Here is a 27,966-nt window from a genome sequence, read left to right as displayed (position 1 = left end):
ACTCTGTGTGTGAAAAGAGGGGTAATCAGTTGGTGGGGTACTAGGGCCTGATAGCATTAGAAATGTATTTGGGGTTCCAATTTCTTAAAATACAAATGCCCCATAGAAAAGTTATCTATCACTCACTCTCTTTTGAGTATGAATTACTTTAACTAACTTGCCTATTTCTTTTCTAAATAGCACTTCGCTGAGATGAAGGAATGGGAATTTTAATTGGGGAAAGAGACTTGTCCAAGGACCCAGAGTTAGTTAGGGGCAGAAATGTGAGCAACCTGAGATTCTTAGGCTCCACATTCAATCCATTCCATGGCACCATGTTGCTCAGTTATGTCTTCATGTATATTTGCCTTATCTCATTATCTTAGCCATGGTAATAAATAGGGCTAATTACTCACATTTCCAGAAGCAATTTGGGAAAGTAGAATCAGCCTCTGATTTTGAATCAGAGGACTTGGGTTCAAATCCTTTTTCTGATGATAGCAGGGTGAACATGGTTAGGTCATTCCCCCTCCTCTGGGTCTCAGTTTCCAGCCCTGTAAAATGAGTGACTATATACAATTTCTAAGTCCTTTCTAGCCACATTTTAGGAAAGGAGATTGACAAGCCAGGGAGTATTCAGAAGAGGGCAGCTAGAATGTTGAGCAGACTATAGACCAGTGGTTCCCAAACTTTTTTGACTTTTTTGACCTTTCCAGAAAAAATATTACTTAGCCCCCTGGAAATTAAATTTTTAAAAAAATTTAATAGCAATTAATAGGAAAGATAAATGCACCTGTGGCCATCACCACTCCCCTGGATCACTGGAGCACCCACCAGGGGGTGGTGGCACCCAGTTTGGGAATTACTGCTATAGAGCTTGCTGCATAATGAACCATTGAAGGGACTGGTGGGATTTTTTTTTTTGGCTTGGAGAAGAGAAGATAGGAACAGATTTAGCTGTGATTTGAAGAGTGACTCTTTTATTATTATTATTCCACCTCCTCCCACTACTAATTTCAAGGGGTTTGCTATGCATAATTTTCCATCACCTTCTGAGTATGCTACTCTATATTTCCTATTCAGTTAGATGGTCTTGGAACAGAATAACAAAAATGTAGGCAAAGTGGCTCACAAAAACAGCCCAAATATCAACTCAATCACATCCATATCCCCCTGATCTCTCGAATGAAAGGAGGAAGGTACATTTTCTTATCTTCTTTGGGGCCAAATTTGGTCATTATTACATAGCATCCCACTGATCTTTGTTCTTAAGTACAGGGTAAACTATACATTCTAAATAAGGAATAGCAAAGACTGAAAGCAGGGGAAGTGTTTGGGGAAAGGGAACTGCTAGAATTTGGGGTACTGGTAGTCTTTGTGATACAAAGTGAAGCAATTTTTAGAAAGAGGGGAGAGAAATGAGTTCTTGCTTAGGGTTGATGTAGAGTGGAAAAAAGTACTGGATCTGAGTCAGAGCATCTGGCTTCAAATTCCACATCTGCTACTCATTCACTGGGTAAACTTGGGCAAATTACTTCCCTTTTATGGGATTTAGAGGGTTGATCTCCAAGGTCCCTTCCAGCTCTTAATCTATGATCCTATAACCAATCCTATGGCTAGATGGCTCCTGATATCCTTTTTTGCTCTAGATGAATGATTTGTAGCTTTGAGACTTATACCTTGTGTGACCTTGGGTAAATCACTGAATCTCTCTGTTTCTTAGTTCCTTGTCTACAAAATGAAAAGACTAGGCTAAATGGCCTCAGAGTATCCTACTATCCTACTAGTTCTAAATAGATGATTTTAGGAACCTAGACAGTAGCTCCAGATGTCAGTGTTACACTATCAGTGTCCTTGAAACTTTCAATTTTCTGAGTCTCATGTACAATTGCTTCCTTTCCCTTCCTGCTGTTTGTCTCCAGCAGCATCTGCTTGAGTATGCTGGTGTCATCTATTCTCACCACATGACCTACCTGGCATCTGTTAATCTTTACAGAATATGAGGTTGGAAGGAAAGAGCAGGAAACTTAAAAAAAACCCCAATAACATCAACTTAAGGGAGTGATTGAGGACAAGCAAGATAGGGAAAAGACCTGAGTGGGGCTATGTAGTTTGTTAACTTAAATTATGCAACAGTCCTTGGCAATAATGATAAACTAGATAGGGCCACTGTCCACTATGTCCTTCTGAATTCTCAGGCTTAAAGTATACTTTTCAAAACCTCATCAATAAATAGACTTCTTTTGGAGGAATTTTTGAGTCAATGGGATCATTCATGGGTAATGTAGATTGTAAGTAGAGAAGGCTATTAGTTTTACTTGATGTTTTTGCCTTAGATTTCTTTTGCATTTCTGGAGGATAGTTTTAATTAGTGAAACCAATACATTACTATTTATTCTGCTAAACACATATACTATTAGTTCATTTAGATTTCCTCTTTCTATCTGGGATAAATGTTTTTCTAGTAGAGGGAGGAAGGGCTCTATCTGAGAAAATGTTTTAATTCAGTAAAATGAATTTTCATATTTTGATGTCCCAGTGTGGTAGAGTAGGGAGAGTAGGAAGTTTGAAATTAGAAGCTTGGGTTGGAGTTCTTGACTTTGCCATTTGTTAACAGTGTAATCTCAGTCAAGTCACTAGTCTTTTTAGAGATCTAATTTTCTCATCTGTAAAATGGGGATAAAAATATTTGCACTATTTATTTCATGGTTTCCTATGAGGAACAAATGAGATTTTATTTTTAGGAGTTGCATATGGTCCAAAGAGTTCAGGTAACTTACCTTGGATAACATATCCAGGATATATCAGAGGTGAGATTCAAATCTAGGTCGTTATTCATGATTCTAGCGCCACCTCTTTATCCATTGCACCACAATGTCTCTGAAAACCTTAAATATCTCTCTCAATGTAGCCTACCTCTGGATTTACTGAACTCCATCCTTTTGGAAGTCTTCAAGCAAAGACTGATTGACCAATTATTGGGTATGCTTTAAAAAAATTTTTTTTAAAAACCCTTACCTTCCATCTTGGAGTCAATACTGTGTATTAGCTCCAAGGCAGAAGAGTGGTAAGGGCTAGGCAATGGGGGTCAAGTGACTTGCCCAGGGTCACACAGCTGGGAAGTGTCTGAGGTCATACTTGAACCTAGGACCTCCCGTCTCTAGGCCTGGCTCACAATCCACTGAGCTACCCAGCTATCCCCCTATTGAGAATGTTTTTGAGAGACTTTGGGGGTGTGTTCAGGTTGATCTACATCAGTGATTCCCAAAGTGGGTGCTACCACCCCCTGGTGGGTGCTTCGGCAATTCAGGCGGGCGGTGATGGCCACAGGTGCATTTATCTTTCCTATTAATTGCTTTTAAAATTAAAAAAAATTAATTTCCAGGGGGCTAAGTAATATTTTTTCTGGAAAGGGGATGGTGGGCCAAAAAAGTTTGGGAACCAACCACTTATCTACATTGTCTTTGATATCCTTTCTAGTTCTGTGATTTTGTAACTTAACCAAGTCAGGAACACATTCAGATTTGGTTTGCTTATAATTGGCAGAATCACTTATGTACCTGTCTGTGTTAAGATTAGTTGTCTTTGTAAGGAGTGCATCAGTAGACAGTGTATGTCCTTCATAATGCTTCCTGAGGCTGGTTCATAGATTTTGTCACAATAATATATCATCATCCTGATATATAAAGAAATTTCACTACTGCATTTATTTCTTTTGAAGGAACTTGCACAGCATAATAGAGCATAGGGCTTTAAGTCGGAATGACCTGAGTTCAAATCCTTCCCCTAATATGTACTATTCAAGTTACTTAATTTCTATTGGCAGCAGGTGATTCTCTAGAATTCATTTACTAAGTCATAGGTAGACTCTGTCATCAGCAGAGGTAGAAGGAATTCCTACACCAGTAGTTTTCTATGTTGACAAAATCAAACATCATCCAAGTATTTGCATTCTTTTAAAAAATCCATTCATTGCTACTTTCTATTCATAAATGAATAATTATATACACACATAAATATATGCATATTTGTATGTGTTTAAACAAACATATATATGTATATATATATATACACATATATATATCTGGCCTCAGTCATGTTTGACCTTCAACATTGGTCATCTTTTTGTCATCTTCTCTGTCGCTTTACAGTGTGCCCTCTTCTTCTCTTTCCAGCTCTGAAACTAAAAAAATATAATCAGATCTGTGCAATCACTGCTCTTGAATAGGGCATGCCAACTCTTTAGCCCCACTCACCATCTCTGTAATTTTCCAAGCTGAAATATTCCTCTCTCATCCTCACTCTCCTATATGTGCTTATCTCAAAGTCAGGACCTGTCCTGATTTTGTATTCATATCTCCAGTGATCAGTGCAGTACTTGGCATATTGTAAATGATTATGCTTTTACATTCATTCATTCTTCTCTGAAGTAGTTAGATCTCCAAATCTCATTATATTAAGCCTAGTCCCAGTAGATTTGACTCTAGTGAAACCATGGACAAATCACTTAGACTGTCTAGGCTTTAGTTTCTTATAGGGTAAAAGTAGGGGATTGGAATAGATGATTTCTATGGATTCTTTGAATTAAAATAAATCCCACGACTACTAGAAGTAACTATTTAAGTTATATATATGCATATATATAAAACTTATAACCATATAAGTTATATTAAGTTATATATTAAGTATATATATGTGTATATATATATATATACACACTCAAGTTTGTGCTTGTGTATATAACCTGAGATTTCAACTTTCTTTTCTCTCCCACTATTGCTTTTACTTGCACTTCTTGTCATTTGAATCTATTCTTTGGCAGTTTCCCTTCCTCCTTTTTTTTAGTTCACAAAATCTATTTTCAGGTTAGATATATCTGATGATTTAGATTTATGCTATTTAGAAATAGACTAAAAATGGTGGTAGACAGGATTCTCTTTTCCTTTGATAACTAAATGCATAAAGAAACTCATCAGCAACTGGTGTCTCCATTTGATGTGCTGGTAAGTTAGTCAGGATGGATGAAAACTTTTCTTTTGTATTTTTCCCTGGATAGAATCTCCTGAGTCTTATTCTGGAATCCAGGCTTCTGCACAAATAGCTGACAGACTACATTCTTTCATGCGGACAACAGCTTGCAGTATTGATTGTTTGATTGTTGAATGCCTATTGACTGCTCCTGGTGTGCTGGATTCTTTAAAGAAAATACATGCTACCCAGTCATTGTCCAAAGGTATTTACACTCTAAAATGAGTACAAACATCTTCAGGCCTTTCTCTTTGTTCACTGGAGTTTTTAAAAGATGCCCTGAAATGGAAGGAAGAGAACTAGCTGGTTAAAGAATGGCTCTGTATGAAAATGTAGTTTTTACATCTCTAGCAGGAGAAAGATATCAATGTATATGGATGAAATCTGAAGCAATTCAGCGAGTTCTTTTCCATTTCATTCCATTCCACTTGTAAACCATTTCCCTCTCTGGCCATCTTCTTCAACCCTGTCTTATCAGATCTTTGGACTCTGCCCCTGGGACCTTGGGCTCAAGTAGGCGAGTTTTCATCTTACCATGCCCAGAATCAAGCTTGCACAGCACTTCCCAATCATTTCCAAGACATACTACTATATGTCTTGTTTGTTTACTTCTCCTGCTCTGGTTTCCCCTTAGTGATGTTTTCTCCATTAGGATGTAAGCTTATAGAGGGCAGGGACTGTTTTTATTTTTATTTATTTGTTTATTTTTAAATCTTTTTATTTTAACAACTCTGACAGATGGGCAAGGGCTAAGCAGATGGGCTTAAGTGACTTGTCCAGGATCATACAAGGATTGTTTTAATTGCTTATATTTGTATCTCTAGCAGTTATCATAGTACCTGGCAGTGCATCATCCATTTAATCATTCAGCTGTATGACAATAAATCATTTCCTTCCTAGGGCATCGATTTTTTAATTTAAAAAATGAGGGATTGCTAGTATAATAGATGATCTTCAAGCCCTCTTTTAGCTCTGGAAGCCTATGATTTTAAAATGTCGTCTCATTATCATTCTCTTTAATGAAATTATTGATTGTTTCTATAATTTGTTCTACTACCTATCCCTTTTTTGAATTAAATTATTTAGTTTCCAATTAATATTTTATTTATTCCCATGGCCACTTATTGATTATAATTTTAATAGCATTATGATCTGAAAAGAATACATTTTTTATTTCTCCTTTTTTTTTTTGCATTTGGTCATGAAGTTTTTATGCCCTAATACAAATTGGTTTTTGTGTAGGTGCCATATAATCCTGAAAAGAAAGCATATTCCTTTCTATTCCCATTCAGTTTTCTCTAGAGGTCTATTAATTCTAACTTTTAAATTTTTTTCACTTCCTTTACTTCTTTCCTATTTATTTTTTAGCTTGGTTTATCTTGGTCTGAAAGGTATAAGTTGAGGTCCCCCACTAGTATAGTTTTACTGTCTATTTCCTCCTGTAGTTCATTTACTTTCTCCTTAAAAATTTGGAGCTATACTACTTGTATATATGTTTAGTATTGATATTACTTCATTGTCTATGGTACCTTTTTTATCAAGATGTGGTTTCCTTCCTTATCTCTTAATTAAACCTATTTTTGCTTTAACTTTGTCTGCAGTCATGATTGCTACTCCTTTTTTTTTACTTCAGATGATGCACAATAAATTTTTCTGTATCCCTTTACTTTACTCTGTGTGTCTCCACGCCTCAAAAGTGTTTCTTTTAAGCAACATATCATAGAATTCTGTTTTTTAATCCATTATGCTTCCATTTTATGGGTGAATTCATCCTGTTCACATTCATAGTTATGATTACCATGTTTCCCTCAATCTTATTTTCCCCTTCTGATCCTTCTCTTTTTTCTCCTTTCACTTTGTGTTTCCTCGCATGTGTTTTGCTTTTAATCACCACTCCCTACTTCTCCTTCCCTTCAGTTACCCTCATTTGTCTTATTGCCCTCCTAATTCTCTCTAGGTAAGGTAGGACTTTATCACTGAATCAGTGATACAGGGTTTTTAGTTCCTCTCTGAGTTAATTATGATGAGTTTCAAGTTTTAATCCTTGCTGGTCACTGTTCTCATCCTTCCCTCCAGGTAGCTTGCCTTGCTTTCACTGTCCTTTTCTAAGTCTCTGCCTTGTTCTTCTTTGTCTCCATAAAATTTTTCAATGGCTAGGTTTTTTTGATGTTTCCTCATTTCCCTAGCCTTTTCCTTGATGTTTACTTTTATTTTAAAGGCAGACTTTGTTCTTAGGGTAGAGAGGGCACTCCTTTTAACTTCAGTTTTTCCTTTCTGCTACTCTTAGCTCTATTTTTTGGTTTCTGCACATACCATTCCCTTGTTGGTTTTGTCACTCCAGTATTTTTTTTAATTCAAAGGTATTTTATCTTACCAATTACTTGTAATAATTTTCAACATACATTTCCCAAAATTATAAGATTCAAACCATCTCCTTCCCTCCTTTCCCTCCCTCCAGTCAGAGATGGTAAGCCATCTGATCTGGACCATACACGTATTATCATGCAAAACAGACTTCTGTATTGGTCATTGTTGAAAGAGCATACTCATACAAAAACCCCAAAATAAAATTGTAAATACACTGATGTGAAAGACAGTATACTTTGATCTGCATCCATCTGACTCCTCTAGTTGGAAAGGATTCTCAGAGCATTTTGAGCTTTTTCTGCCTCTCCCCACCATCTTTTACTTATCCTTTTTGATCTTCAACTTTCTCATCTATAAAATGAGGATAGCCAATTGTGCATTTTTATCATGTAGCTTTAGGGAAGTCATTCCACCTTTAAGTGTCTGTTTCTTTAATTGGAAAACAGATATATTTTAATTCCTTCTCTCAAATGTTGTAAGGATCAAATGAAACAATGGCTTAACATGATTTCTTAAGGTTAATGTGCTATATCAATGTAAGCTTGGAGATGTCAGGGCAGTGAACAAAGTGCTGAATTTGGAATTATAGAAACTGATTTTGAATTCCAGTTCTGTCACTGACTACCTGTGAGTGAATCACATATCCTTTCAAGGACTCCATTTCTTTTTATATAAAATAAGGGGATTGAACTTGATAACTTCTAGCTCTACTCACAATACATTGTAAACTAGTGAACATTCTACCAATGTGAGCTTCTGTTATCAGGATCTTATGAACAATGCGGTGAGGCAATCTAGCATTGTAGCAACCTTTTTGGCTGGGAGAGCCATAAACGCCACATTTTTTTAAATGTAATTTCGTGAGAGCCGTCCAGTGCTCACAGTGCCGCTCCTGTAACAGCGCCTGAAAAAATAAATGGACTTTATGGCTCCTGCAGAAAGAGCCAGATATGGCCCTCGAAAGAGCCAGATATGGCTCGAGAGCTGTACGTTGCCGACCCCTGAGCTAGAACCATTCTATGAGTTAGGAAGACCTGGGTTCAAGTATCCCTGAGAGGCAGTGGCTGTGTGTGACTCTGGGCAAGTAACATAAGCTCTCAAATTTCTCAGGCAACATTCTTTTTTTAAAAAATCTTCCGATGAACAAAAATCCACCTTTTCTCATTTCCATTTCAATATACTCTATACTCTCCCCACAAACCCCTCCCAACAAATGACACCATCATAACAAGAATATGATATCAAGCATCAGGAAGAATCTTTAATCATGAATCTTCTAGAATAGTGGTTGATCTTTGCATTGACCAGAATTTTTAAGTTTTTCAAAGTTGTATTGTCTTTTAAAAAAATCCTAAACTTCTGTCTTAGAATCTATATTAAGTTATCAATTCTAAGGCAGAAGAGCAGTGAGGGGTAGGCAATAGAGGTTAAGTGACTTACCCAGGGTCATACAGCTGGGAAGTACCTTGAGGCCAGATTTGAATGCAGGACTTTCCATCTTCAGGCCTGGCTCTCTATTCACCGTGCTACCTAGCTGCCCCCAAAGTTGTATTGTCTTTACAAAGTTATTATATTAATTGGTTCTGTTGACTTCATTTTACATCAGCTCATTCAAGTTTTCCTAGGTTTCTCTGAAATGATTTTTTTCATCACTACATCATTTTCTCATTTCCTTATTACTTCTTACAGCACATTCACACACACACACACACACACACACACACACACACACACACATGCAATCAGCTATTTCCCAGTTGACGGACACCCTCTGTTCAAGTTCTTGCTGCCATAAATATTTTTGAACATATGGACACTTTCCCTCCTTAATGGATCTCTTTTGGGGTAAAGACCCAGATAACTGAGACTATAAATTACAAAGCAGTTGCTAATGTATTTGATAGAGGATGTTTCCTCACTGGGAGTTCTTTATACCAGTAAAATCACACACCTAGATACCTCTTCCCATTCTAAAAAATATCTGTGTGCATAAGATGATATTATAAGCTAATCACTTTGGGAGTAGAAAAGTGCTATAAAATGTGAACCATTAGTGTTTATTAATAGTAATATTGTTATCGCTATGGTAGGGCATTGGTGTGGGTTTGAACATTTACCAACTATGGAACTTTGGAGAAGAATTCTCTAGGCCTCCATTTTCTAATCTATAAATTTAAAGGAATGTATTGTATGATACTTATAGTTTGAAATCCTTAAGTCTTATGATTTTTAATGTCCCTTTAGCCTAAATGCTTTTATGATATTGTAATCTTGTGATTTGGATTTCATGAACCTAAACATCTAGAGCAGTGATGTGCAAACTACCACTGGTGGGCCAGATGCAGCCCCCTGAAATGTTCTATCCAGCCCTGCGACATTATTCCTAATCTGACCAACACAATGAGTAGGATACAATACAATGAAACTTCAAAAGAGTTGCCTTAGAAACAGACGGACAGAGGAGCATTTCCTTTCCTTTGGCCCCTCTTTAAAAAGTTTGCCCATCACTCATCTAGAGGGATTGGCTGAGTTTTGCACTGACAAAACTTCATGCCATCTGGATGTTTATAGATTATTTAGGTGTGGCTCAAGTCTGTTCTTCTTGATTCTGTGATTTTTAAACATAATACTTTGAATACATGGATATCTTTCTTAATTGCCAATCTTGTTGAATTTAATTTTTTTCAGGATATATATTTTATTTTACTTTATTAAAAAACCCTTGCTTTCTGTCTTAGAACTGATCCAAAGTTTCAGTTCCAAAACAGAAGAGGTAGAGGCTATGCAATTGGGGTTAGGCGACTTGCCCAGAGTCACACAGCTCAGAAAAGTCTGAGGCTAGATTTGAACCCATGACCTCCCATCTCCAGGCCTGAGTCTCTATCCATTGAGCAACCTCACTGTTCGTCAAGATGTACGTATTAGACTTTTCCCCTCTTTTAAACGTTATAAGCTATTTTGTGGAACCGACAGTATAAGAAACTTCAAATCATAAGAAATATTTGAGATGAGTAAATGCTATCCTCTGCACATATTTCACAGATATGAGAATTGGAAGTGTGGTCACCAATGAGATAACTTAGTAATTAACTCCCTAATTATCTGTTTGATCTCATCTCTCAGGCTGTCAATGACTAGGGGCACAATGAGAGGGGAGATGATTATCATAGCCCCAGCAGGAAGGTCAGCTACATGATCAATAACGACTGGACTCCAGCAGATAGTTATTCTAAATAAGAGGCATCTGTGCTAATCAGAGACCTTGAAATCATTGACCAGGGCAATCTAACTGATCACTGAAGATCTGGGTCCCAGTCGATCTCTATGACAATTGCTTATCCATAGCCCTTTTGGTTTTAAATGAGAGGAGTTGCATGCTGAGTTCTCATAAAAATAAATATACTTCAATCTACAATAAATGCAATATAGTCACTTGATCTCATATTGGATCTTCAGAAACCTTCCCTCCCCCATCCCCCAATTTTGGTGGGAATGGGAGTGAGAATCAGGGGAGAAAAAAAAAAAAAGAAAAACGAAGAAGGTTGGATATCAGGACCTAGGACAGAGGAAGCAGACTACTTGAGGGCAGGGAGGGTTTAATTTTTGCCTTGGCCAGCATCTAGAGGAGAACCTGGTAAAGGTGTTTAATAAATGCTTGCTGATTGATTAGTGTTTCCTAAGCAGCTGATTTAAATAGCTATTTAATGAACAAATCCTCTTAGTATGTTGGGCCAGGGGGCAAGGGAATGCAGAGGTGAGCTCTTCAGCTGGGATTAAGCCCGTTCTCATTGAGACTCTTGACTTGTTGGTCAAACAATTGTTTATGAAGTACCTACTAAGATTGAGATACTATATACCCCTGCTTCATGGATCCAAAAATGGATTCCTTTTGATCCACGTTTTATCAGATGCTTACAATTTCCCAGCCACTAGGCTAGGCTCTGTAGATACAATGTCAGAATGCCATTTTTTACATTGACTTAAATGAGCACAATCTGATCATCATTCTCATGTGGTGGCACGAGAGTGGGACTATCCTTGTGGTTAGTGGACATTTGCCTGATATCCTGTGTGATAATTTATATTTCTTCTTCTTTTCCAGCTTTTGTAAGAGAATGACACTGGGTTGTTTTACAGTTCGTCATCCTGGAAATGTTTCCTTTCTGTGTTGACGAGGCCATTTGGCCTATTTCTCTGTGGTGGGCTTTTTTATTTATTTTTTATGTGTTTTTATTTTTTCTCAGAGGCATGAATATTCCATGGCAGGCTTTGAGTTTCACATTTCACTTAGCACACAGTTCCTTCCTTCACAGAGAGGTGAAATTGGAAAAAGTCAGCAAAAATGTGATGTCCTTTATGGGGTATTAAACCAAAGTCAAAGCTATATGAAATCATAACGGTTGGTATGAAAACAGATAACTTTTGCTTCTTTTCAAGAGAACTAGAAAATATTGTATTACTTTTTGTTAGCCTTGACACCTTTTGCCAAATGGATAGGTTTTTTTAAAAATTTTTTTTGCACATTCAAATGTATGCTTGCTATCTTCTTCATTTTCTCCTTTCTTACTCTGTATGATATTTTAACTAAAAATATTTTGCCTCATATTCATGTATCATAGGATGGTTTGATAAAAGAATAAAGTGATGTGAGCTCAGATTCAGCTTTTGAAAAGCTGATTTTCCCTAATAGTTTGATGAGCTTGTGTGTAGCTTGGGAAGCAGATATATCATGGGGGCTCTAGGTTACCTTTATTTACATTTTTGTCTAAACCTGGTTGGAGACTCTGTCTCTAACCTGTGGACTCTGTGGACTCTGGAATATTAGAAAGGAAGGGAAGGGGACAAGCATTTATGTAGTACTGATTATGGGCCGCTCCCTATGTAAGCACTTGACAAATATTTCTCATTTGATCATCACAACAACCTTGCAAAGTAGTGTTGTTATTATGCCCATTTTGCAAATAAGGAAACCGAGGCAAACAGAGGTTAAGCAACTTGCCCAGAGTCACAGAACTAGTAAGCATCTGAGGCTGAATTTGAACCAGAATCTTTCTGCTTGTGCTGTAGCCACTGTATCTATCACTTAGAAATCCCAGAAGCCCAGACCTTCTACTAACATAGACCCCACTCCTCCACCTATCACAATGATGCCATAAATTTAAAAATTATGACTAACAGAGAGTAGAAAAATCTAGGACTTCTAGTCATGAACATTGCAACAACTGTATAGATTCTCCTGGCTTTTGTACCAGCCTCCCTCTTGGGATTCCTCTGTTCTTTCTAACCATATTGCCTTTTTTTTTTTTTAACACTTTTTAGAGGCCAGTTTGATTTAAATGTGCCAGTCTCCTTCTTGTTGTCTAGATTTCGTAAATGTCTTGGGAGAAGTACTGGCACAATGAACAATCCTGGATTTTCTGGTTTTCTCACTGCCCTACTTGAACTGTGGAATCTCCAAGGAGGAAACCAACTGCTAGTAATGGTAAAGCATTGCCTATATTCTTATACCTTCATGCCCTATAGTTCCTCATTGTCCCTGCCACGTTAACGCAGTGAAAACCTTAATAAACTATGATCAAATGCAAGAATTATGATTCCACTTGATTTGTGTCTCTTCCAGTGTACCTTTTGGAAGTTTATATGGCGGGCATGCATTCTTTCCAAGATACAAGCCTTCCTTAGCAATGGTTCAATTAGCAATTTATTTGTGGTATAAACAGATCCTAAAGGCTGGATTCGAAACTAATGTTTCATGAGTATTAAAATGCACATCCATGCCTACCTACTTCATTTCTGTAGATGTTTATGATATTGTAGCCCTAAACAAAGGCAGCTAATCCATTCCTTCAAAAACAAGACTGCAGCATAGACTTAGGGTTGGAGGATGAGAGATAATTGAGTATCCTTAGGTAACAAATTTAAGTTGCTGCACTATTAATTCACTTTCTAAAATATGTAAACCAACAGTTAGGGACAGCTAGGGGGTTCAGTAGATTGAACACTGGGTCTAGGAGTCAGGAAGACCTGAGTTCGGATCTAACCTCGGACACTCACTAGCTTATATGACTTTTAGCAAGTCATTAACCCTGTTTTGCTGTTTTTCTTTTGTAAAATAGGCTGGAAAAGGAAATGGCAAACTACTCTAGTAGCTTTGCCAAAAAAAAACCCTAAATGGGATTAGGATGTCAAAATTTTTTAAAAATGTAAGTCAATTGTGGTGACTCGAATTGGTATTGCTCTCTTAGATGATGTCTGTAATGGCTGGTGGCAAGCAAGGCGTGTGGTCTAAGAGGCATTGGCTGATGGTATGATTGGTTCTTAGTTTGATCTGATTATTTCTAGTGGGTAGGCAATGGCTTAGTGTTGTCGGTGGGGATGTTGGGTCTTCCCAAGGGTCCCCACCCAACCTTGATGATGGCTGGGATGGGCAGCCTAGAAACAGAATCAAGGGTCTAGGGCAGTGGGGCTCTTTGATGCCGAGCCCTATGTTACCTCCACTTGGATCTGAGAGGAACTGGTGGTTTAGGAGGTGGAAGTAGTTTGACTCTTTGAATATGCCATCTTCTGTCTTTCAGTGAGATCACTTTTTTTTTAAATTTTTGGGCTATGTAGTAAAGGATGATGGAGAGCACTGGCTCTGTTGTGAACAATGGTCATAAAGCAATTCATTTAACTTCATTTTTTAAAAACCCCTGTCTTCTGTTTTACAACCAATACTACGTATTGGTTATCCAAGGCAGAAGAGCAGTAAGGGCTAGGCAATTGGGGTTAAGTGATTTACCCAAGGTCATATAGCTAGGAAAGTCTGAGTCCAGCTCAGGACCTCTCACCTCTAGGCCTGACTCTCTATCCATTGAGAAACCTGACCGCTTCCATTTAACTTCATTTTATTAAGGGTAAGTTAATTATTTCTTTTTTTAACATTTAATAATTTTTATTTTTTAGAAAAGTTAACATGGTTACATGATTCAGGCTCTTACTTTCCCCTTCATCCCCAACCTCCCCTCCTCCTCCCATAGCTGGTACACATTTCCACTGATTTTTAACATGTGTCATCGATCAAGACTTATTTCCAAATGGTTGATAGTTGCATTGGTGTGGTAGTTTCGAGTCTACAACCCCAATCATGTCCACCTCAACCCATGTGTTCAAGCAGTTGCTTTTCTTCTGTGTTTCAATTCCTACAGTTCTTCCTCTGAATGTGGGTAGTGTTCTTTTCCATAAATCCCTCAGAATTGTCTTGTGTCATTGCATTGCTGCCAGTACAGACATCCATTACATTCGATTTTAGCAAAGTGTATCAGTCTCTGTGTACAATGTTCTTCTGGCTCTGCTCCTTTCGCTCTGCATCAGTTCCTGGAGGTCTTTCCAGTTCACATGGAATTCCTCCAGTTTATTATTCCTTTGAGCACAATAGTATTCCATCACCAGCATATACCACAATTGGTTCAGCCATTCTCCAATTGGAGGGCATACCCTCATTTTCCATTTTTTTTGCCACCACAAAAAGTGCGGCTAAAAATATTTTTGTATAAGTCTGTTTATCTATGATCTCTTTGGGGGTACAAACCCAACAATAGTATGGCTGGATCAAAGGGCAGGCATTCTTTTTTTTTTTTTAGATTATCTGTGTCTTATTGTATTTTTTTCTAAATTTAAGCATTTATTAATAATCATTTTTAACATGGTTACATGATTCATGCTCCTACTTTCCCCTTCACCCCTCGCACTCCCCCCACCCATGGCCGACGCACATTTCCACTGGTTTTGTCATGTGTCCTTGATCAAGACCTATTTCCAAATTGTTGGTGGTTGCATTGGTGTGGTAGTTTCGAGTCCACATCCCCAATCATGTCCACCCCGACCCATGCTTTCAAGCAGTTGTTTATCTTATATGTTTCCTCTCCTGCAGTTCTTCCTCTGAATGTGGGTAGCGTTCTTTACCATAAATCCCTCAGAATTGTCCTGGGTCATTGCATTGTTGCTGGTACAGAAGCCCATTACATTTGATTTTACCACAGTATATCAGTCTCTGTGTACAATGTTCTTCTGGCTCTGCTCTTTTCGCTCTGCATCAGTTCCTGGAGGTCTCTCCAGTTTGCCTGGAACTCCTCCAGTTTATTATTTCTTTTAGCACAATAGTATTCCATCACCCGCATATACCACAGTTTGTTCAGCCATTCCCCAATTGAAGGACATACCCTCCTTTTCCAGTTTGTTGCCACCACAAAAAGCGCAGCTATAAATATTTTTGTACAAGTCTATTTATCTATGATCTCTTTGGGGTACAAACCCAACAATGGAATGGCTGGATCAAAGGGCAGGCATTCTTTTATAGCCCTTTGAGCATAGTTCCAAATTGCCAGCCAGAATGGCTGGATCAGTTCACAACTCTACCAGCAATGTATTAATGTCCCAATTTAGCCACATCCCCTCCAGCATTCATTACTCTCCCCTTCTTTCATTTTAGCCAATCTGATATGTGTGAGGTGATACCTCAGAGTTGTTTTGATTTGCATTTCTCTAATTATTAGAGATTTAGAACACTTTCTCATGTGCTTATTGATAGTTTTGATTTCTTTATCTGAAAATTGCCTATTCATGTCCCTTGCCCATTTATCGACTGGAGAATGCCTTGATTTTTTATACAATTGATTTAACTCCTTGTATATTTGAGTTATTAGACCCCTGTCAGACTTTTTTGTTATGAAGATTTTTCCCCAATTTGTTGTTTCCCTTCTGATTTTAGTTGCATTGTTTTTGTTTGTACAAAAGCTTTTTAATTTAATATAATCAAAATCATTTATTTTACATTTTGTAATTTTCTCTAACTCTTGCTTGGTTTTAAAATCTTTCCTTTCTCAGAGATCTGAAAGGTATACTATTCTGTGTTCATTTAATTTATTTATAGTTTCCCTCTTTATATTCAAGTCATTCACCCACTCTGAATTTATCTTGGTGTAGGGTGTGAGATGTTGATCTAAACCTAATCTCTCCCATATTGTTTTCCAAATTTCCAAGCAGTTTTTGTCCATTAGAATAATAAAAGATCAAGAATATCAAGGGAAATAATGAAAAAAAACTGTGAAGGAAGGTGGCCTAGCAGTACCAGATATTAAACTGTACTATAAAGCAGTGGTCATCAAAACAATATGGTACTGGCTAAGAGACAGAAGGGAGGATCAGTGGAATATACTTGGGGTAAGTGACATCAGCAAGACAGTGTATGATAAACCCAAAGAAGCTTCTGGGGAGTAGAGATTCTATGCCAGGTCCATCTTTACATCACAAGTACTTTACTCTTTTTGTCAAATAGTGGATTTTTGTCCCAAAAGTTGGGCTCTTTGGGTTTATCGTACACTGTCTTGCTGACGTCCATGACCTCAAACCTCCCTGCCCCCAATACCACCCCAAGAGTTATATGAGGCTAAAGCACTTTGGCTTTTTTCTTTGGTTCTCATACAAATTAAAGGGAGGAGGGAAGTTGAGAAATAACATCCAATGTTAGGTAACTATCTTTCAATTGAATCCCTCATTCTAAATTCCTGTATTTGTGTTGTATATCTGGCTGGTAACAAACCAGATATTGGGCAAAAAAAGGCAAATCCAATTAATGCAATGACTACAACTGATATAACATGAGTCATTCTGCACTGTATTCCACCATCTCTCCACTAAATGGAGGGAAATTATTCCAACATTGGTCATTGTATATGATCTAAATTTGATTCTTTTAATTTGATCTTCAAGGGGCAGCTGGGTAGCTCAGTGGAGTGAGAGTCAGGCCTAGAGACAGGAGGTCCTAGGTTCAAACCTGGCCTCAGCCACTTCCCAGCTGTGTGACCCTGGGCAAGTCACTTGACCCCCATTGCCCACCCTTACCAATCTTCCACCTATGAGACAATACACCGAAGTACAAGGGTTTAAAAAAAAAAGAATTTCATAATTTGATCTTCATTTATGTTATTATAGTAGATAGATATTCTTATAATTCTACCTTCTTTACTTTGCATTTCAGATGCATTTTTCCATCTTTACTTGAATTCATCATAGTCAACATTTCTTATGATTTAATAGTATTTCATAACACTCATATACAATTTGTTCTTCTATTTTCACAATTCGAGGCCACCTAATTTGTTTTAATTCCTTTGGTTACTACAGAAATTTCTGTGAATATTTTGATATATATGGGTCCCACTTTTAATATCCTCAGGGAAAATGTCTAGCATCAGCATCATTGTATTAAAGAGTATGAACAGCTCATGGGTAGGATGAGCTACCATAATAAAAATGAGCATTCTACCCAAATTAATTTACTTATTTAGTGCCATACCTACCAAACTACCAAGAAACTTTTTTACAGAATTAGAAAAAACGATAACAAAGTTCATTTGGAAGAACAAAAGATGAAGAATATGAAGGGAAATAATTAAAAAAAAACATGAAGGAAGGTGGCCTAGCAGTACCAGATAGTAAACTATATAATAAAGCAGCGGTCATCAAAACAATATGGTACTAAAAAAAAACAAAAAAAAACCCCCAAAAAAACCCAATATGGTACTGGCTAAGAGACAGAAGGGAGGATCAATGGAATAGACTTGGGGTAAGTGATGTCAGCAAGACAATCTATGATAAACTCAAAGAGCCCAACTTTTGGGACAAAAATCCACTATTTGACAAAAACTCCTGGGAAAATTGGAAAACAATATGGGACAGATTAGGTGTAGATCAATGTCTCACTCCCTACGCCAAGATAAATTCAGAATGGGTGAATGACTTGAATATAAAGAAGGAAACTATATGAAAATCAGGTGAACACAGAATAGTATGCTTGTCAGATATCTGGAAAAGGAATGATTTTAAAACCAAGCAAGAGTTAGAAAAAATTACAAAATATAAAATAAATAATTTCAATTACATTAAATTAAGAAGTTTTTGTACAAACAAAAACAATGCAACTAAAATCAGAAGGGAAATAACAAACTAGGAAAAAATCTTTATAACAAAAAACTCTGACAAAGGTCTAATTACTCAAATATACAAGGAACTAAATCAATTGCAGAAAAAAATCAAGCCATTCTCCAATCAATAAATGGGCAAGGGACATGAATACACAATTTTCAAATAAAGAAATAAAAACTAGCAATAAGCACATGAGAAAGTGTTCCAAATCTCTAATAATTAGAGAAATGCAAATCAAAACAACTCTGAGGTATCACCTCATACCCAGCAGACTGGCTAAAATGACAGCAGGGGAGAGTAATGAATGTTTGAGGGGATGTCGCAAAATTGGGACATTAATGCATTGCTGGTGGAGTTGTGAACTGATCCAATTATTCTGGATGACAATTTGGAACTCTGCCCAAAGAACACTTAAAAGAATGCCTGCCCTTTGATCCATTCATAGCATTGCTGGGTTTGTACCCCAAAGAGATCATAGGGAAAAAGACTTGTACAAAAATATTTATAGCTGTGCTCTTTGTGGTGGCAAAACAATGGAAAATCAGGGTATGACCTTCAATTGGGGAATGGCTGAACAAATTGTGGTATATGCTGGTGATGGAATACTTTTGTGCTCAAAGGAATAATAAACTGGAGAATTCCATGTGAACTGGAAAGACCTCCAGGAACTGATGCAGAGCGAAAGGAGCAGAGCCAGAACATTGTACACAGAGATGGATACACCGTGTACAATCGAATGTAATGGATGTCTGTACTGGCAGCAATGCAATGACACAAGACAATTCTGAGGGACTTATGGAAAAGATGCTACCCACATTCAGAGGAAGAACTAAAGAAGTGGAAACACAGAAGAAAAGCAACTGCTTGAACACATGGATTGATGAGGACACGATTAGGATGTAGACCCTTAATGACCACCATAGAACAATTATCAATAATATATGGAAATAAGTCTTAATTGATGACAGAAAGAAACCAGTGAAAATGTGTGTCAGCTACTGGGGGGTGGGGGTTGGGGGAGATAGAGAGAAAGAACATGAATCATGTAACCATGGAAAATTTTTTTCTAAAAAATAAAAAAATAAAAAAGTATGAACAGTTGAGTTAATTTTTTCTCATAATTCCAAATTGTTTTCTAGAATAACTATAATAATTCATGTTTCCTTTTAAAGTATATCAGTGTGTCTGCCTTCTGATTTTCCCAGTATTATCTGTTTCAATCTTTATTGTTTCTCTCAATTTGATATATTTGGGGTGATGCTTTAGAATTGTATTAATTTTCATTTCCTTTAGTAGTTTATTCAGGAAAATTCTGTATGATTGTTGATAGTTTGCCTCTCTTCTGAAAACCTTTTGTTCATAATCTTTGACTTTTTATTTTTTGGCAAATGACTCTTAGTCATATTTTAATCAATTCCCTATAGATTTTGGATGACAGATGTTTTTTGCAAAGATTTCTCCATCTCTCTCCCCTAGTCTACCTCTTCTACTTATTCTAACTATACTGATTTTATTTGGTCCAAAGCTTATTAACTTTAGGTAAGCAAAGTTTTTATTTCATCTTTTAAAATTTTCTTGCCTCCTGTTTTGGTCATTTTCTTTTAACATAGTTGTGAAGGATATGACTTTAATTCCTCTCCCTTTTTTAAAGTGACCTTTTATATTTCTAAATAATGTATCTAATCAGAGTTTATTATAGAATATAGTTTAAGATGCTTGATTGAACCTATCTGGTTTTATATGGGGAAAATTTTTTTCTTTTTTTTTAAACCCTTACCTTCAGCCTTAGAATCAACACTATGTATTGGTTCCAAAGCAGAAGAGTGGTAAGGGCTAGGCAATGGGGGTCAAGTGACTTGCCCAGGGTCACATAGCTGGGAGGTGTCTGAGGTCAGATTTGAACCTAGGACCTCCAGACTCTAAGTCTGGCTCTCAATCCACTGAGCTACCCAACTGCCCTATGGGAACGATTTCTGAAAGATTATCCTATACAAAGATTTGTAGCCAAAAGTATTGATAGGATGTGACTTTCCAGTGCTGTCAATAAATAATACTTGTAAGTAGGATTTCTGTTTTTAAAAAACACATTCACAAAAATCAGACTTCAGGAGTGACTCAATAGGAGTCACAAAGTTCTCAGTTTTTTTGGAAGGGAGAAGAAATTACTTGGCCAGAGTACAAAAAAATATTACATCAATGAAAAATAGAAAACTAGAGAGTACAAGAACTCTGTAGTTGAAATGCAACGAAGTTGTGATTCATCCTGTACTAAGGTCAACAAAGCATCTACCTACACGGTAGGATTTAAAGAGTACTAAGGATCCCCACTTCACCCCAATTCTTTTATATATTTTGCATTTACTTATTTGTCTATATATGGTTTCATTCCCAAATGATGTAAGCTTCTTAAGGATAGGGATCATTTTGTATTTTTTGTGTTCCGTTATTATTGTTTTTGGGTTGTTTCAGGAGCGTCTAACTCTTTGGGATACCATTTGGCATTTTCTCAGCAAAGATAATGGAGTGGCTTGCCATTTTTTTCTTCTACTCATTTTGTAGAGGAGGAAACAGGCAAACTAGGTTAATAGACTTGCCCAGGTCACACAGCTAGTAAGGGCCAGATTTGAACTTATGAAGGTGAATTTTCCTAATTCTAGGTCCAACCAAAGTGCCACCTAACTGCCTTTTAAAAAAATCTCCACCACAAAGTGTCATCCCTTGAATATAGTGCTTATTGAATTCAAAATGGTTTCCTGCCTTAAATCTAGAAATCATCTCTGACACTAGCTTCTCCTTTGAGTTAAAGCATTGTTTCCAAAGAGCCACAGTTAAAAAGTAACTCTCACTTAGGAAGAAAACTGTTAAAATATGGACTGCATCCAAACATGGCACATTAGGCATGGGACATAGAGTGCGGGTGCTGGAGCCAGGAAGATCTGAGTTCAAATTTGGTCTTATACACTTACTAGATGTGTGACCTTAGGTAAGTCATTTAATTTCTCTTTCTTTGAGTTTTCCTCATCTGTAAAAAGGAGATACTAATAGCACTGACATCCCAAGGTTATTGTGAAAATCAAGTGTTTATATTCTTGAATATGATGTTGCAAAGAGGGACATATAATGTTTCTAGGAACATCTAAGAAAAATTCTAAGAGAAATGAAATGCTTTTATATATCATTGGATCTGTGAACTAACTTTGCTTTATATATTGATCCATACAAATTTTAATAATATTTATATAGCATTAAATTTTATTATATAAATTGATCAATATTAAATTTATACTCTTGCTTCTTATAAATTTCCCTGTATTTCTCTGAGTCCTTCCTATTTCATTTCTTGCTGCATGATAATGTTCAATTGTATCCAGATGCCACAGTTTGCCTAGACATTCCTTGGCATGTAAATACTCATTTTGTTTCTAATTTTTTATATCACAGAAAATCTCACAATTTTGTTAGTATGGACTTTTTGTGTATTATAGACTTTTGCCTTTGTCCTTCTTGGGAGATATCTATACTATTAGGATTGCTGGGTCAAAAGGGATGCACAGATCAATCACAAATCTTGAATAATCCCAAATGGATATCCATAAGGTTAATATCATTTTACAGATCAATTTTCTTGGTTCTTGTTTTGCCCTCTGTGGCAAAGTAAAACAAATTAACTTTGTAATATCAGGTATCACTGGATAAAATTATAGATACCTAAGATATAGGAAAGTGGCACAACAACTGTTTCAAACCATGGTTGCAGTTTCGAGGAAACTAGAGAGCAATGAATGGTCCTAACTAAATGTTCATTGGGAGCTGGAGAAAATGGGCTAGGCCAGTGTGCCCTTTAGTTGCACCAAAACTCACAAGTTTTCTGACCTCTAATACTGGCTCCCCCTACACGATTCTGACAGCACAAACTGTAGAGAGTTGGAAAATTAGAGCAATTAACTCTGCGAAGGTTGTAGCTTAGAAAATGGACACATGTTGGGATATAGGATTGGGGGGGGGGGCTTGGTTGAATGGCAGGATTTGGGAAATGGATGTACAGATTTCTGTGTGCCAAAGATTGTGGCAGCTGTGGCCTCTCTACCATACAAAACACTTGTTTTTTTTCCCATTTAGTCACCTTGGATTCTGTCCAATTTTGTTTATTTCTTATTCAGGCAACGCTATAGGAAAATTACCTAATTAGACTAATTTCATAGTAAGAAAAATGGTTATTATGTTACATAAATTCATGTAGCACCTAGGTAATTAGGTCCAAAAGTTATAATCCCAATTAGGGTATTTGATTCATAATGGTCAAAATTTATTTATAGTTACCATTTGCTACGTGATTGCTTTTTCTTCTAATCCTGGGTGCTGATTTTACACTTCTTTTCACTGCATTTTTAGAGGATCATTGATTTAGAGTTAGAACGAATTTTGAAGATTATCTGGCTCAAGACATCTCAATCTGGGGTCCATGAACATAAATCATCCCAATATATTTTAACAACTGTATTTCAACATAATTGGTTTTCTTTGTAATCGCTGGTGTTTTATTTTATGCATTTAATAACAGACTCCAAACTGCCAAAGGGTCCACCACACCCACACACCCACACCCACACACACACCTTCACACAAAGGACCTCAGATCTTCCAACTTCCTCAGTTTACCAATGAGGAAAATGAGATTCATAATAGTTTCAGAGAAACAAACTCTTCGTGGATTTGCCATCAGGTTGATCAAAATTACTTTTAATTATTTGTAAGCATTCCGAAAGGGGAGTTCCAAGTTAAATGTTCTTAGAAACATCAAGGATGGACAGAATCAAGTATTTTATTATTATTGTTAAAATTACTTTAGGAAATTACTTTGGGTTAGAAAACTTGTTTAAAAGAATTTTAACACACAGAAAACAAGATATCTCAAGTTGTCTTTTGGATATTTCAAGAAAAAAAATCACACTATATCAAGATTTTCAGCTGTATAGTCTTGAATGGAATGAAGGGTTGTTGCCACTGTCTGCTGCCTTTACCTCTACACATGTTCTACTGAATAAAGGAAGATTAAATCATGCAACTGGTTCCACTACAAATTTGTTAACCAAACTCAACTATGCCCTCACTACTGCTTGACACTCCTCTATCTCTATCTTCTTTATTAACTCATCCCACTCTCCATAGTAATTCTTCTATAGCTTTTTGTACCCTCAACCCTCCTATGACTGACTCCTTCTTCCCTCACACTTTCAGCTGATAATCTTGCCTCAGACTTTATGGAAAATTGGAGGCCATTTGCAATGAGCTCCCTCTTCTTCTCTCTTCCTCATCTTATATCATTCAGATGTCTTTAGTCACCAATCTCATCTTTCACCCTTGTTTCTCACATGAATAGAGAGGATCTTATTCTTTATCAAGGCAAACAATTCCACCTGAAGAAGGAATCCCATTTGATTGCCATCTCCTCCAACAGATTCCCCTCCTTAGGTCCCTACCCCATTATTGATCTTCAATCTCTTCTAGTCTACTGACTTCTTCCCTATTACCTATAAACATGCCCATATTTCCTCCCTCCTCAAAAAAAAACCTCACGCCTGATCCTTTCATCTTTGCTCATTACCATCCTATATCTTCTGTCTTTTATTGCTAAATTCATTGAGAGAGTCTTCTATAAAATTTTTTTTCATCTTCTTTCCTCTCACTCTCTTGACTCCTTACCTTTTGGCTCCCAACTTCATCATTCTACCAAATATATCAGTGATCTTTTAATTGTCAAATTCAGTGACCTTTTCTTAATCCTGCAGACTTTGATATTGTTGATTACCCTATTCTCTTTAATATTCTCTTTTCTATGGGTGTTTGGGGCACCACTTTTTCCTGGTTCTCCTGCCTGTGTGATCCTTCCTTCTCATTCCTTCTAACCATAGACTTCCGACAGGGTTCCGCCCTTGGCCCTCTTCTCTTCTGCTTCTTTGATATTTCACTTTGTGAACTCACCAGCTTCCATGGTTTTAATTACCATTTCTTTGCTGATATGATTCTCAAATCTACCTATCTTGCCTGAACCTCTTTCCTGGCTCCTAGCTCCACATTTCTAATCACCTTTTAGACATCTCAAATTGGATGTCCATTAGGCATCTTAAACTCAACATATTTCCCAAATGGAAATAATTATCTTTCCCCCTAAATCTTCCCTCCCTCCAAACTTCCCTGCTCCTATTGAGGCAATACCACCCACCCCAATTCTTCAGGCTCACCACCTAGGAGTCATCCTCAGCTTCTCACTATCTCCCACCCCTCTTATCCAAACTATTGCCAAGGCCTGTCAATTTCACCCATTTTACATCTCTTCTATGTTCCCCATTTTTCTTCTCTGATATTGCTACAATGCTGTTGTGTCAGTTGCCTTCAGCCACCATCTCCTCTTTCATTCCTGTCTCATATGAAGAGGTGACCTTACCTCTCATTACTCTATACTTGAATTATTGTAATAGTTTGCTGATAGATCTGCCTCCCTCAAGTTTCTTCCCACTCCAATTCTCTTCTTACTCAATAAAATCCTGTTGTTTCTTGTCTCCTTCAGGACCAAATGCAAAATTCCCTCTTTAATATTCCAAGCCTTTTATAATCAGCTTTCCCTCCCATTCCTGTCTTCTTACACCTTACTTCCTACCTCATACTCTTTGATCCTGTGGCACTGGCCTTCTTGCTTTTTCTTGTACAAGACACCTCATTTCTGGGGATTTTCACTCACTGTTCTCTATGCCTGGAAAAGTTTTCCTTCCTCCTCTCTACCTCCTGAATTCTGTGGCTTCAAGTCACAACTAAAATCCCATCATTGAGCAGAAGCCTTTCCCAACCTCACTTAGTTCTAGTGCCTCATCTCTTTTAATTATTTCTTAGTTATCCTGTCTGTAGCTTCTCTGTATTTATTTGTTTTGTTTGTGGTTTCTGTCACTAGATCACTTGCCATGAAGGCAAAGATTTTCTTTTAACTCTTTTATATTCCCAGCACTTAGCACAGTGCCTGGCACATAATAGCACTTAATAAATGTCTACTGACTAACCCACTGACCTGAATATAAGTTCCAAATCCATTAGTTGACAGAAATGTATAATCACTGTAAAATATGTATAACATTAAAATGAGTAAATGATAGATAACTTAAAAAGCACAACAATACTACTATTTCCATTAACCAATATTTAGTCATCTATCCATATTGTGAAACTAAATGTCTAAAATAAAAAAAATAGCTTTTAAAATAGCAGGAGTAGCTAGAAAATGTCACCTGAAAAGTCCATTATTCATTGGTATTCTGTTTTTCTTCTTAAACTGTCCTCTTTTAGTTTGTAAGCTCCTTGAGGGCAGGGATTATTATTATTAGTAGTAGTATTAGTATTTTTAGCACCTGGCACAGTGCCTTGTACAATACCACCACTTCAATGCTTATTGAGTAGAATTATAAAAAGATTTGGGGATTTAATGGAATATAAGCTTAATAAAATTTGGAAGTGTAAAAATACTTCTCCAAGATCAATGATACTTTCAGCTGTTTTGAGCAGTGTTTAGAATATGACAGTGATGGTCCATTTGTGGTCTAGTTAGGCCATATACAAAGTATTAAAGGCAGTTCGGGCCATATTAGGAAAGGCAAACTAGAGAGCATCCAGAGGAAACTCACCTAGATAAGAGGGGAATTTGACATGATTTCATATGAAGGTCACTGGTAGGAACTGGCAAGATTAATCTTCAGAGAAAAGAAGACACTAGTAAGGCTTGATAACTGTCTTCAAATATTTAAAGGGCTCTCATATAGAAGAAGAATTAGATGTGTTTTTCTTGGCCACAGAGGGAAGAACTACTAGAAACAAGTGAAAGTTAGAGAGAAAGAATATTTAAATTAATGGTAGGAAAAAGCTAACGTAAGATTTCTTCAAAAGTGGAATGCAATGCCTCATGGGTTTCTGATCATTGAAGAAGGGGAGGCTGCCTGCACTCATCAGAGTCATTACAGACAAACTACTTATACAGGTATAAGTTGGATCAGATGACCTCTGAGGATCCTTACTCCTTGGAGACTCCATATGGATTCTTTTTGAGGGAGTGGATAGAATTTAACCTCAAAATTATATTTAAAAAGAGCTTCTAGTTCTTGGACATTTCATTTTGGATCCTAATTTGCAAATCCCCCAGTCCATTTTCCTTCTCCAAGAGCAAACACAAAAATAACCAAGATATGTTTGTTTTCTTATGGAAATATGAACAGCAACTCATCTGCTGTAAAGAAGCCTTGACAGTGTAAAGGTCATCATCTCATCTGCTCTCAAAATTTTAAATGATTTAAGATCCCTTTGAAGGATTTTTTTCTTTGCTTTTCTCCCACTCCTTCATATTTCTTTACCCATAATTTTTTCAGAGTGTTTTCTAGTAAATCAGTATAATGTCCTTATGTCCCTCAAATTATAAGGTTCTTGGTTTAAATCCTTTCACTTCTGCTTTAGGATTAGAGCTAGAATTTCACACATGGGCTTGAGACCAGTAAATACTAGATTATGCTCCATCAGCCAAATTGTTGATTTGTTAGCAGCGATAGGGCACCAGCCCCATTGAAGGTGTCAGTTAAAGGGTGCACGTAGCTAATATATCCTTCACCCCAGTTACCTTCTTTTCCTATCTTCTTGCACTGTATCATGTACATAGCCCATTTGGGTAGAAAAATATCTTTACGGATAAAGGGGTCTGCAAAGGTAGTATTTAAATTTAAACTTTTTGGATGATTAAAGTGCTATAGTACAGTGACAGCAAAAAGCTATAGATTGTTTTCTTGTAACATTCACTGCCAGTATAGAGCATCCACTGCCATAAAAAAGTATTGGAGATGTCATTATAATTGTAACTTTTAGGTGTGTATTTATTTCAAAATGGACTTAAGTTGTTATAACAAAGCTCACATTTTTCTGTCTAAAGGTTCTCTCCAGAGTGCTGAAGAAGATAGTTTGTCAACATGTTCATCAGACAGATGACTGAAACTGCAAATTTACAATCTGGAGATGAGCAATATTTTGCTGGTATGTAAGCTGTATGTTTGTGCGAGGGTCATTGTTATTTGGTCTTATTATCACACACATTTTAAAAATTCTTTTAATTACATTAAATTCCTGAAAATTCTGAAGCACAAAGGATATAGATAAATGCACCTGTGGACATAGATAATACATTTCTGAGTACAGTGAAATAAATGAAATTAATAAAAACTAGTATTTATGTATCACTATAAGGGCTTCGAAGAGCTTTATCTATGTTATCTCATTGATCCTCACAATGATTTTGTGAGATATGTTCTATTATTTCCCCCATTTTATAGTTAAGGAAATCATGTGTGAGAGAGGTCAAGGGATTTGCCAAGTGTCACACAGCTAGGAAACATCTGAGGCAGGATTATAATTCTCAAATCCATTAACCTCTGTTTGAAGTGTTTTTAGCCTTCTATTACTTTTAGGATGAGCATAACACATGTCAAAAATTTAAGATTCCAACATGCTTGGAAACATTTTAATGCCTCAGTGGAACAATGCCACACATAGAGATTTATGTAGGTATCATTTTCATATAACCAAAACTTAGGACATAACCTCATC

The sequence above is a fragment of the Gracilinanus agilis genome, chromosome 5 (assembly GCF_016433145.1).
Source record: "Gracilinanus agilis isolate LMUSP501 chromosome 5, AgileGrace, whole genome shotgun sequence".
NCBI classification, from domain to species: domain Eukaryota; kingdom Metazoa; phylum Chordata; class Mammalia; order Didelphimorphia; family Didelphidae; genus Gracilinanus; species Gracilinanus agilis.
The sequence above is the reverse complement of the archived record's forward strand: the minus strand, read 5'-3'. Positions refer to the sequence as shown.